The following is an 11551-nucleotide window of genomic DNA, read 5'->3' on the forward strand; positions in this document are numbered from 1 at the left end:
CCATAACTGGTCCCGAGTATGAGAAGTGGCTAGAAGCCATGAAATCTGAAATGGATTCCATGTACACAAACCAAGTTTGGACCTTGGTAGAGCCTCCTGTAGGAGTTAACCCTATAGGATGCAAGTGGGTCTTCAAAAAGAAGATTGACATGAATGGTAAGGTACATACCTATAAGGCAAGACTGGTTGCAAAAGGATATAAACAAATTCATGGGGTTGACTATGATGAAACCTTTTCACCAGTTTCAATGCTTAAATCTGTTTGGATTTTACTTGCTATCGCTGCATATCATGATTATGAAATATGGAAGATGGATGTCAAAACTGCTTTCCTTAATGGGAATCTTCTTAAGGATGTGTACATGACACAGCCTGAAGGATTTGCCATACCAGAAGAAGCCCAAAAGATATGTAACTTATGAAGATCAATCTATGGATTGAAGCAAGCTTCCAGAAGTTGGAATCTTCGTTTTGATGAAATAGTAAAACAATTTGGATTCATTAAGAACGAAGATGAGCCTTGTGTCTACAAGAAGGTTAGTGGGAGCATGATCGTTTTCCTGGTATTATATGTAGATGACATATTACTCATTGGAAATGATGTCCCTATCCTATAACAAGTAAAGTCTTGGTTGGGGAAATGCTTTTCTATGAAGGACCTGGGTGAAGCAGCCTATATATTAGGAATCAGGATCTATATAGATAGATCACAAAAACTGCTTGGCCTAAGTCAGAGTACATACATAGACAAAATGCTGAGACGCTTTAATATGCATGATTCCAAGAAAGGATTAATACCTATGCAACATGGCTTGCGTCTATCAAAAACACAATCCCCTTCAACTAAGGAAGAAAGGAATCGCATGAATAAGATTCCATATTGATAACATGAAATAATATCACATTCTTGGACTCGATTTAATTAAATTATATTATTATTCGCTTCAATTTATTTCATTTTATTCGATACTACTGGGTATTTTTCCTTCTATTTATCTCAGGTAGCTTATTTGAAGCATAAGTGAAAAAGGAAGAAAATGAGGTGCAAAAAGGAATGAAGAGAAGCAACTTCACTAAAGCCCAGCCCAAAACTACAAGCCATGAGCGCTGAGCCTGTGACGAGCCCCACACAAGGTGTGACGAGCGTCACGCCCTGCTGCCTTGTGTTACGAGCGTAACACATGGTGTGACGGACGTCACACCATTCTCCTATATTTTTGGCTTCAGAAACGCAACAGACGCACGTTGAAGCCTATTATTTCGTTTGACTCTTGGAACGTGGGGATTTTACACGGAAAGCTTTGGAAACCGTTACAAAGTGGACTAGTATAAATAGTCACTTCCTTCCAACCCTAAAGCTATCTCTTCTTCGTTCTTTTTTCTTTTCCGGCCGTGCAAGCATACTTTACAGCATTACCTTTTTTTACAGTTTTTACTTTATTTGCAATTTTTATTTTCTTTTCCAGTCAATCTTTCAGCACTTAATTAATTTTTCACACAATAGTTTCTACACCGAAAACTATTGTGTATCTTTTACTGGATCTAACCTTACGTTAGATCCTAGATTTTTATTCCTTCACTTTTTATTTTCTTGTCCGATTGAAGGATTCAAGAACAAATCCAACCGGTCTGTGGTGAAGTGTTCAAGATTGCCATTAATTATTCAGGTTCTTTAATTATTGTTTGAATTTATATATGCCCTGCATTATTGTTTATTTATATTGTTTGCCTGAGATGGATTTATTTAAGCATGATGATTTTTTAGATCTGTTTAGCATGTCCGGCTAATTTATTTAGGTATCGGTATGTAAAGTAAGCGGAATGAAGGAATCAAAACTAAGTTGGTTTAATTACGTTTAAAAATAAAATCACTCTTTTTATGGTCTCAATTTACAGGTTTAATACATAGGTTTTTGTACGAGAGTAAAAGACTAAAGAAGTTAAAATCAATAGAACGAAAGTTTGAGTTTTTAACTGGACAGTGTAAATTGGACATTAATTCTAGATCAGGGCGAAAGCAATTTTTAGAGTTAATTAAATTCTAATCTTTTTCAAAAAGTATTTTTAAAAGTTAAATGTGAGGACGAGAGTTAAGCATTTGAATTTAATTATATAATCTAAGTCAACAGAGCGAGAGTTTGAGACGAGGGTGTTTAAACGATTAGTATTTTCTTAAAAAGAGTTTCTATAGATTCTATTGTTTTTAAAAAGTGATTTTGGACTTAACTAATAAGTGACAGCTACGTTAATTTAAAGTCATGGTCTATTCAACAGAGCGAGAGTTTGAGAGAAGACTTTTAATCAATGGTGTCCACTGAAAAGATTTATTTTAAAACCAAGAAACCAACAAAGACTTGATTCCCTAATTACGACGAACTACATACCGATATCCGTTTAATTGATTTTTAACCTAGATCTTATTTTAGTTTTAACTTTTCCCCCAAACAATCAAAGTATCATCCGCCTTAGCTTTACGAAGTAACCTTAGAAAGCGGTATATCGATTCATAAGTCCCTGTGGGATCGATATCTTTTAAAACTACGCGATAGAACTGTGCACTTGCAGTTAGTACCCCAATCGACTCATAAAGTCGCGATCAAGTTTTTGGCGCCGTTGCCGGGGACTTTTATTTAGTCGATATCGTAACTCTTCTGTTACGCTGTAGAGACTAAGGCAATTTTTATTTCTTCTTCTTTCGTTGATTTGTATGCCACACACTCGTTCACAAGGCGAGCCGTTTTACTTACGAATCAACGACATCGAACTATATATCCGAGTCTTACGATGAATTCGGGAATATCGTGCTGCAAACAATCTCCCTCCTATCGAAATTCCTGATCTCAAAAATCTTCTTCCTTCACCGATACCCAAGATGGCAGAACCAGCTCGTGCTCTTCGAGATTACGCCGCTCCATCGTAAGATGAGCCGCATTCGAGTATTGCTCCACCCGCAATCGAAGCAAACAACTTCGAACTTAAGCCTTCGCTGCTACAGGCAGTGCAACAGAATCAATTCTCTGGAAATCCCACCGAGGATCCAAACCTTCATTTATCCGTATTTGTCCAATACGCTGATACTGTTAAAGCTAATGGTGTCACTTCAGAGGTAATTCGACTTCGTCTTTTTCCTTTCTCGTTAAGAGATAAAGCTAGACGATGGCTTCAGTCTCTTCCTTCCAACTCAGTCACAACATGGAATGAGTTGAAGAAAGTCTTCCTTGCCCGATATTTTCCTCCGAGCAAAACAGCTATGTTGAGAGCCCAGATAAATGGATTTAAACAGAAAGATAACGAGTCTCTTTTCGAAGCATGGGAAAGATACAAAGACATGATGAGACTTTGTCCACACCATGGTTTAGAGGACTGGTTAGTGATTCATACCTTCTATAATGGTCTCTTGTACAACACAAGGTTAACAATAGACGACGCAGCAGATGGTGCACTTATGGATAAAACTTATACCGATGTTTATCAACTTATCGAAAGCATGGCCCAAAACCATTATCAGTGGGGAAGCGACCGAGCAATGGTAGAGAAACCTCAAACGAAAAGTGGCATGTACGAGATAAGTAGCCTTGATCATGTTAATGCAAAAGTGGAAGCCCTTGCCCAGAAAATTAAAAGTTTGAATGTATCACCTCCAACCACCGTGGTTGCCGCAACTCAGAATTGCGAAGTCTGTGGAATCCAAGGTCACACTCCTGCAGATTGTCAACTCCTAACAGGAATCCAAGCAGAGCAAGTGAATTATGCTCAAGGAAATCCCTATTCGCATACCTATAACTCAAACTGAAAGAATCATCCTAATTTTTCATATAAGAGTAATAATGCTTTATACGCACCAGGACAAGCTCCAAATCAACCCCCAGCTATACCTCCTGGATATCAAAAGCCGATCCCATCTACACCTAACAATAATGTTCCTAGGAAATCCAACTTGGAAATAATGATGGAGAACTTCATAGCTTCTCAACAGCAAACCAATAAAGATTTCTTAAACCAGAATATACACACTAGCGAACAAATCAAACAACTAGCAAGTAAAGTAGATGCCCTGGCTACCCATAACAAAATGCTGGAAACACAAATATCACAAGTAGCTCAACAACAAGCTCCTAATGCTGCCCCAACTAGTACATTTCCTGGACAGCCCCAACCTAACCCGAAAAGCCACGCTCATGCAATCATACTAAGAAGTGGAACGGAAGTGGAAGGACCAGTAGATCCAAGAACTGAAAACCAAAACTCTAAAAAGTCAACTGAGGAAGAAAGTACACCTAAGGAAAAGGAAGAGAGTAATAAGGAAACCGTAGAAAAGAAAGAACCTTATGTACCTCCACCACCTTATAAACCACCTATCCCTTACCCTCAAACGCTTATTAAAACCAAAGATGCGGGCCAATTTAAAAAATTTGTTGACCTACTGAAACAATTAAACGTCACAATTCCGTTTACAGAAGCTATTACGCAGATGCCCTCATATGCTAAGTTCTTAAAAGAAATTCTTTCTAATAAAAGGAAACTTGAAGATAGCGAAACTGTTACACTCACTGCTGAATGTAGCGCTATAATCCAGAATATGCCTCCTAAACTTAAAGATCCAAGTAGTTTCTCTATACCCTGTCACATAGGAAAATTTGTCATAGATAAAGCCTTATGCGATCTAGGAGCCGGTATTAGTGTTATGCCTTTATCCATATGCAAGAGACTTGAAATGGGAGAATTAAGACCAACTAAAATGTCTGTGCAACTAGCAGATCGTTCTGTTAGATATCCTGTAGGAATTCTTGAAAACGTTCCCGTGCGCATAGGTCAATTCTACATTCCAACCGATTTTATAATTATGGACATTAGAGAAGATGAAGTTACACCCATTATATTGGGAAGACCATTCTTAGCAACTGCCGGTGCGATCATAGACGTAAAACGAGGACGACTCACTTTCGAAGTAGGAGAAGAGAAAATTGAGTTCATTCTTTCCCAATTTTTGAAAGCACCTGCAATAGAAGATACATGTTACTTCATGGATATCATCGATGAATGCATAAAAGAAACACAGTTAGAAAATGACAAATTGTCTGACTATCTTGTAGAAGACAAACTCAACCAATGTTTAGCAATAACACCGGACCCTACGCAATGCTTTAAGAAACCAACCCTAGACCTGAAAACACTTCCCAAAAATCCGAGATATGAATTCCTAGACCTAGAACTTGAACGACCAATGATAGTTAATGCAGATCTAGGAAAACTCGAAACCGAAAAACTCCTACATATCTTAAGAAAATATCCAACCGCACTAGGGTACAACATCACCGATCTTAAAGGAATAAGTCCTTCTATTTGTATGCATCGCATCATGCTAGAAGAAGACTGTAAAACTTCTAGGGAACATCAGAGGAGACTAAACCCGATCCTGAGTGAGGTAGTGAAGAAGGAAGTAACCAAGTTATTAGAGGCAGGTATCATATATCCTATATCTGATAGCAAATGGGTTAGTCCTGTACACGTAGTACCAAAGAAAGGAGGTATAACAGTTATCGAAAATGAAAAAGGAGAAACTATAACCAAACGAATCGAATCGGGATGGAGAATGTGCATTGACTATAGGAAACTAAACAAAGCAACCCGAAAAGATCATTTTCCTTTACCATTCATTGACCAGATGTTAGAACGATTAGCAAAACATTCTCATTTCTGCTATCTAGACGGTTACTCAGGCTTCTTTCAAATACCAATTCATCCTGATGACCAAGAAAAGATAACATTCACGTGTCCTTTTGGCACCTTCGCTTATAGACGAATGCTGTTTGGCTTGTGCAATGCTCCTGCAACCTTCCAAAGGTGCATGATGGCGATATTCGCCGATTTTCTCGAAAATATCATGGAAGTATTTATGGACGACTTTTCCGTATGCGGACAAAGCTTTGAAGAATGTCTTGAAAACCTAGAAAGAGTTCTAGAACGATGTGTAAAAGTAAACCTAGTACTTAATTGGGAAAAATGTCACTTTATGGTACAAGAAGGAATTGTTTTAGGACACATCATCTCAAATAGAGGAATTGAAGTAGACAAAGCCAAAATAGAGGTAATCGAAAACCTTCAACCTCCGAAAACTGTGAGAGAAGTACGAAGCTTCTTAGGACATGCCGGTTTTTACCGACGATTCATTAAAGACTTCTCTAAAATAACTAAACCTTTGACCGGACTATTGATGAAGGATGCTGAATTCATCTTCACAATAAATGTTTAGAAGCATTCCAAACGCTTAAACAAGCATTGATCTCCGCTCTTATAATGCAGACACCAGATTGGAATGAACCATTCGAAATAATGTGTGATGCCAGTGATTACGCCGTGGGCGCTGTTTTAGGACAACGAAAGGATAAAAAGCTTCACGTCATATATTACGCAATTAGAACTCTAGATGAAGCACAAATGAATTATGCCACAACCGACAAAAGAACTCTTAGCAGTGGTGTTTGCACTAGATAAGTTTCGTTCTTACTTGGTCGGAGCTAAAATAATCGTTTACACCGACCACGCTGCTATCAAGTACCTCTTAACAAAAAAGGATGCTAAACCTAGACTCCTAAGGTGGATCCTGTTGCTACAAGAGTTCGATCTGGAAATCAAAGATAAAAAAGGAACTGAAAACGTAGTAGCAGATCACCTCTCTAGACTTGAAAACCTGGAACCTGAAAGAACATCGATCAACGATGATTTCTCGTACGATAAACTTATAGCTACTTTGGAAGAAAATAAAGCTGATAAACAGGTAGAAACCACCTTAGCTATATGTGATACACCATGGTACGCTGATCTCGTCAATTATTTAGCTGCCGGAATAGTTCCACCTACTTTATCCTACCAGCAAAAGAAACGATTCTTCTATGACATAAAACACTATTACTGGGATGACCCTTTACTTTTCAAAAGAGGCCCCGATGGTATTTTCCGTCGGTGTATACCTGAAGAAGAGGTAGAAAATATAATCCAACACTGTCACTCCGCTCCTTATGGTGGACATGCAAGTACATCCAAGACCTGCTCCAAAATCCTACAAGCCGGTCTTTATTGGCCAAACATATGGAAGGATGTGCATGCGGCTATCAAGAAATATGATAGATGTCAACGCACAGGAAACATATCTAGACGTGACGAGATGCCACAAAAGGGCATTTTGGAAGTAGAGATTTTCGACGTGTGGGGGATAGATTTCATGGGACCTTTTTCACCTTCTTTCGGTAACAAGTACATACTCGTAGCGGTTGACTACGTATCAAAATGGATTGAAGCTATAGCTTCTCCAACAAATGACACACGAGTAGTAACTAGACTCTTTAAGAATATAATATTTCCAAGATTTGGTGTCCCAAGAATAGTAGTCAGTGATGGTGGATCCCATTTCATATCTAAGGTACTCGAAAAACTACTGTTTAAGTATGGTGTAAGACATTGAGTAGCGACACCTTACCATCCTCAAACCAGTGGGCAAGTGGAAGTGTCTAACAGAGAAATCAAACGAATATTAGAAAAAGCAGTCGCCACCTCAAGGAAAGACTGGTCATTGAAACTACCAGAAGCTTTATGGGCGTATCGAACCGCTTACAAAACTCCCATAGGGACAACCCCATTTAAGCTTATTTATGGAAAATCCTGCCACCTCCCGGTAGAATTAGAACATAAGACCTACTGGGCTATTAAAAATCTAAATTTAAACTATAAGGCCGCGGTGAAAAGCGAATCCTTGATATAAACGAATTAGAGGAACTCAGACGAGACGCTTACGAAAATGCCAGAATCTACAAAGAAAGAACAAAACAATGGCATGACAAGCGCATATCAAGGAAAATCTTCAAACAAGGCGATACAGTCTTGCTATTCAACTCTAGGCTAAAGTTATTCCCGGGAAAACTACGATCTAGATGGTCAGGTCCTTTCCAAGTCACCAATGTTTTTCCCAGTGGAGCGGTGGAAATTAAAGGAAAATCCATTGAACCGTTTATCGTAAACGGGCAGCGTCTAAAACATTATCATCATGCAGAGAACATTGAAGATTCACAAGTTCTGCACTTAGACGTAGTGCCCCCAAATTTTATAGATTATATTTGATAGTGTTTATGTCGAGCTTGCGACATTAAACAAAGCGCTTAGTGGGAGACAATCCACAAATTTTCTTTATCTTTATTTTTATTTCTTCTTTAATTATTCTTCTAAATTTTATTTAGTATTCATTCTTAATTTATTTTAACTTATAAATTTTTTATTCTTTTCTTCTTTCGGCATTTGGCCAAATCCTGACTAAAACTCTTGTTTTTCTTTTCTCTAGCTAACACTAACCTGATGGGACAAATTGATCGTATGGGTATCAAATTCAGAGGGAAAGCTCAGAAACAAAAGTTTGGGGAACTAGCAGAGAGAGAGATGCTACCTAGTTTGTATGCTGATGATTGGGCAATGACTGCCCTTGGACTAAGAGAGAATGTCTTGTATTTGCTGAGTCAAATAGGGTGGGAAACCACTCCTATCCGTAGCCAATTCATCACTTACCGGAGACTGACTCTAGAATTCCTTAGTTCTCTGATCTATCTACCCAGCCATGGAAAAGGAATAAGCAGAGTTTTCATCCAGTTCAGACTGTTCAACATGGAGTATCAATTTAACATTCAAGACTTTACCAACCTTCTAGGTTTCCCTACCTCTTTTGATACATTCACAGTGAGCCAAGAAGAACTTTTTGAATATAGAGAACTTGAACACTTTTGGGGAAGCTTGACTGGAAATGACGATCCCGAGGAACATGAGTTTCTTTCTGGAAACATACATAACCCGGCCTTTCGTTATTTCCATAAGATCCTGGCCCATACCTTATTTGGGAAGAAGTCAAACAGTACCTCAGTTTCACGTGATGAACTCTTCATCATATTTTGTGCTTCCCAGAACCGTCCAGTAAACGGTGCCACTTTTATGTTGGCCAATTTTGACCACCTTATCCAAGATGAACGAGCACCAATTCAAATAGGCGGCTTGATAACCATGATTGGTAATGCTATCGGATTACGTCAACCTATGCTTGACTTAAGCCCTTTTTGTGGCATTGCGACTATGAGTATACCCTTCCTCTTCAACACCATGTTTATAGCAAACCTAGGGTCTGAAGAGTTTGAGCTTATAATTAACAACCAAGTTCTTTGCCTATTCACCTTGCCTAGTCCAAGGACTAGTGTTCATAACCGCAATAACTGGCTCTACAACCTGAACGAAATACCCTTTCCTGCTAGATCTACTGAATCCATCCAGGACTATGAGATTTATGACGACCAGATCCCTTATGCTGAATCTGACCCTCAGACACCATCTGGTTATTATGATATTGATCCTCCTCCTCAACCTGTCCCGACCGAAGAATCGACAATACCCGATCTTAGACATCATATGCCCGGAACTAATTATAACACCATCATTCAAGCCTTGATGTCATAACAAAACGCCCTCAGAGAAGAGTTAGCTAACATGGGACAAGAATTTCTGGGATACATGAACAATATGACAAATCAGTTCCACGAGTTGCTAAACCGTGTTAACTCCTTTGCCCCTCCGGCCAGAGATCATGCAGATGGATAGATGTTGTTTTTCTTAGTTACTTAGTTTTAGTTTAGGTTTGTAAGACCCCAATTTTGGCCCTAAGATCCCTCATGGCCCATATCATATCATACCATAACCTCAAGGATCATTGCATACCTTAGTCTCCCTCCTAGTGGGTAGATTGCCTTGTGGGTTGATTTCTTGATCACCAAGCATGCTTTGCATTTGTATATCTTTGCTTTTTCATATGTTTACTAACCAAAAAGTACAAAAATATTGTCAGTTTAACCTTGTTGATTGCAGATGAAGCAATTAGGTCAAAGACAGTCAACAATCAGTCAAAGCAATGGATGGTGGCCATTCTTGCAGAATTTGGGCACCATGACCCATAATCAAGAGCTCATACATCTTGGGACATCATTGGAAGTCAAGTTCTTAAGGAATTAGGGTTTGGAATTCATCAGAGGTGGTCCAGTCACCCAAAACCCTAGAAAAGTCAAACTTGGTCAACTGTGGATTTAATCAGTGTTTTGATGGATGGAATTGATTTGAAGGAGCTCATTCATGCTTATATAAGCCTCATCTATCATGTCAAACCTCATCATGGAAGAAAATCAAGTCAAAATCAGAAATTTCCCAAAATAGAAAGTGGACCTGTAATTTCAACTGCCAAAAATGGAAACTTCTTGATCTTAAACTTACATCATGATACAAGCTTCAAATGAATTTTTGCCCAACATGAAAGTTGAAGATCTTATTCTCCCATTTTCAAAAAGTCCAAGAACTCTCAAATCCCATGTGTGGTTGTCAAGATATGATCAATTCATTTTCAGAAATTTGTGAACTTCAACAAGCCATATCTCATGAACCATAAGGCCAAATTTGGTGGGTTTTTTTCCTACAAACCACATTTTTCCTCCTCTTTCCAAAAATATAAATTTCATGAACCAAAACCTTGCCAATCAAAATGGCATTTTTGGACCTATTTCATTTAAAAATCAAGTTTGACCAACCATTGACTTTTTGATTTATTGACTTTTTCTCACTTTGGCCAATTGGGATTTGTTTCATATCATATTTGAAACTTGCTCCAAGCTTAAATTCATGCCCATTCCATCACCATACCACAATTTTGGACCAAAGTGCAAACTTGGCAATTTTAGCAAATGGTTTGAAATAAGTAAGCAAAGCTAGCAATTCATTGAGCAACATAAAAACAGCAGGGTTTTGGTCTGTTGGCAGCCTGTCCAAAGGCCCAATTCGTGTACAGCTTACACCCTCCATATCCACTTATTTCCAAAATTAGCAAAAATGCAAATACTTCATTTTGAGCTAAGCAAGTTTAGCACTTCCTAAACCAATGCTAAACAGACCCTTATAAGCAATTTTTCTGCTCATTTGCAACCCTAGAAACCAACTGCAGCCAAAAACACAACAGCAAAAATTCTTTTCTCTCATTTTCCATTCTTGCTCGATTTGGATATTTTCTGCTCAAGTTTTCAAAACCCTCGAGCAAGCTTGCATTTCTTCACCACCCATCATCATTGCAAGCTCATTCCAAGTGTAGAATACCAACTGGAAGTGAAGGATTTGTTCTGCTTTTCTTCAAGCTCTTACAATGGCAGATTGGGATTTCGAAGTTTTCAAGCATTCTTAAGTTGAAAAAGCTTCATCATCCATCATTCCAAAGCACTGGGAGCATCTGTTTCGACCTGTATCATTCAAACAACCATCATTCAACACATTTCTTCAAAACCAAGTAAGTAATCGACTTCCACTATTTGCCTTGCTATGCTATGTTTATGAAAGGCCTTTGTATGCTGGTTTCAATGCAACTTGTTTCATTCAAAATGGTTGTGTTATGATGAAGAAATCTAGATTTCTTTTTTGTGCATGAAGTTGTTTTCAATCGATTCTTGAATGTTGGTGTGATTTGATGATAATGCTTGATAAATTCATGCTG

General features: G+C 38.3%; 1 non-coding gene across 1 annotated transcript; it reads right to left on the minus strand.

Annotated features, from left to right (window-relative positions):
- Window positions 1–3250: 3250 nt before the first annotated feature.
- LOC127099727 (small nucleolar RNA R71) lies at window positions 3251–3357 on the minus strand. The gene has a single exon (XR_007794202.1). It is a non-coding gene; the product is annotated as a small nucleolar RNA R71 (small nucleolar RNA).
- Window positions 3358–11551: the final 8194 nt, after the last annotated feature.

The sequence above is a fragment of the Lathyrus oleraceus genome, chromosome 6, assembly GCF_024323335.1.
Source record: "Lathyrus oleraceus cultivar Zhongwan6 chromosome 6, CAAS_Psat_ZW6_1.0, whole genome shotgun sequence".
Classification (NCBI taxonomy): Eukaryota; Viridiplantae; Streptophyta; class Magnoliopsida; order Fabales; family Fabaceae; genus Lathyrus; species Lathyrus oleraceus.